Here is a 2280-nt window from a genome sequence, read left to right as displayed (position 1 = left end):
TGGTGCAGAGCACACCACGAGTTATGCCAAAAATGAACCAATTGCTAGATGCATTGAATTGTGCAATACATATTCTAGTCAGTGGTGCCAACTTAGTGGATTTTCCACTAAAACCGGTGGATTTTCAGGTTTTAAGCGCGCTTAAAAAATGGTTTCAGTAGACAGTGGATTTTTAGTGGATTTTTTATTTAAAACGCCACTAACTTCGCAGGTACATTTGCTGATTTCAAAATGTAATTATGTGGCAGCCCGAACTCACTATTCGATTACTTTACGTTGATCGATTACATATTTTATAGTCCTTCTCTGTGTGTTGTAATGCGATTAAAGAATCACAATTGCAACCCTACAAATTACCTCATATGAATTCGCCCTATTACAAATATAAATTTACGATATTAGAAAATGCAACCCATTACCTATGTTACTAATCGCAGCTAAGTTGAAAAGAAAATGAAAAATAAATTTAGCGGCATTAATTTTTCCTTCATATTTCGTTGTTTCTCTACTCGCTGAGTGTGAAGTAAATTAAATTACAAATTTTCAATTGTTATATTTGTAGGTAATCGCAATTTTTTTGCAGAAATGGACAAAAGCAGTTACCAACAGAAATATAGAAAGACTTGGGAATCAAATTCTAATTTCAAACTTTGGATTCAGCCGTGTAATGGAGACAACACTAAAGCTGGATGTCGTTTTTGCGGCGGCATGATTGCTGCGCGATTTACAGATTTACAAAGACATGCTCTTTCGAAAAAACATCAAAATGCAATTGCTCCCTTTAGCGCCGAAAGAAATAAAAATCAGCCGACAATAAATTTTCAACCCCGTCCAAAAATGGCAGATCCGAAGCAAAAATGTCAGGGTAAACTTGCGTTGTTCATTGCAGTGCACAGCAGTTTTTCAAATATAAATCACTTGGGAGAAATTTGTAATGTTGGATTTGCAGACAGTAAATCCGCCGGTTTTAGCATGCATCGTACAAAATGTGCAAACATTATAACTAATATTTTAGCTCCTCATTTTGGTGAAAACTTGATTGATGATATTGGAGACTCATTTTTCAGTATTCTACTTGATGAAAGTACTGACACTTCAGTAATGAAAGTACTTGGCGTTGTTATAAGGTACTACAGTAAAGATCATTGTAAATTTGTAACAACTTTTTTGGGCTTAATAGATTTAGCTTCTGGTACAGCAGATGGAATAATTGAGGGCCTCGAACGAATTTTTAAGATATATAATTTAAAATTTCATAAGTTAATTGGATGGGTACCGACAATGCCTCCGTTATGACGGGGATTAACAATGGTGCATATGTGAAGCTAAAAGAGAAATATAATCTTAAATGTCTATATCTTATTCGATGCGTGTGTCACTCATTGCAGCTGGCCGTTTATTCCTCTGCAAAAAAATATTTCCTTGAAAATATTGAGTTTTTAATCAGAGAAACTCACAATTGGTTTGCGTTTTCTGCAGTTAGACAGAGATCCTATGCTAAAATTGTTAAGTTAATAAATTCGGATTTATCGAATCCAATAAAAATTCCTTTAATGGCAGAAACTCGTTGGCTCTCCATGGAAAGAGCAGTGAAGTGTATCTTAAAAATGTGGCTAGAATTGAAAACGCATTTTGACGTACTGCCTCAAAATGAACGAAGCTATATATCAGTTTTACTTCAAGAAATGTATAACAATAATGCAAACTATGTTTATTTAGTATACTTATCAGATATTTGAGTTGATGTGCAAAAAGTTAATAAAGCATTTGAGGCAGACAACGCCGATCATTTTAAGTTGTTATCCCGTTTATATCGTCTTTTGAAAGTTTTAATAAACAAAATCTTTTTACCGCCAGAACATTTTGATTATATTACAGATGACTTTGAATCTGACACCCAAAGCTTTTATTTAGGGCATATGTTCGAAAAAGCTTGTCGAGGTATGCAAATAGATAAATATGAAAAAGGTTTAATATCAAACAAATGTTTTGAGTTTACTAAGCAGTTGGTAAAGGAAATTCGTTCTCGCCTACCCACAAATTTTGAAATATTAAAACAAATTGCATTACTAAGTGTAGAGACTGCACTCAGCCATGGGAAGCCCAATATTTTACCACTTGCTAAAGAGTTTATTGATGATAGCGAAACTCGTGCAGCTATTGAGACAAGCTGGCAAAGCTTACATTTGCAAAAGTGGATAAATATGAAAACCACATTTGATTTTTGGCCAGAGGTAATCAAGTTCAGGGATTACATGGGGTTAAACCCTTACGAAGAGT

General features: G+C 34.3%; 1 long non-coding RNA gene across 1 annotated transcript; it reads left to right on the top strand.

The window, feature by feature from the left end:
- The first annotated feature begins 471 nt into the window (after positions 1-471).
- On the top strand, positions 472-1809 carry LOC118749597. Its single transcript, XR_004994246.1, has 2 exons — positions 472-523; positions 584-1809. It is a non-coding gene; the product is annotated as an uncharacterized LOC118749597 (long non-coding RNA).
- The last annotated feature ends 471 nt before the right edge of the window (positions 1810-2280 follow it).

Source organism: Rhagoletis pomonella, unplaced genomic scaffold, assembly GCF_013731165.1.
Source record: "Rhagoletis pomonella isolate Grant_MI unplaced genomic scaffold, Rhpom_1.0 Rhpom_scaffold_00022, whole genome shotgun sequence".
Taxonomy (NCBI): Eukaryota; Metazoa; Arthropoda; class Insecta; order Diptera; family Tephritidae; genus Rhagoletis; species Rhagoletis pomonella.
Note: the sequence above shows the minus strand (reverse complement) of the source record. Positions and strands in the feature narration are given on the sequence as shown.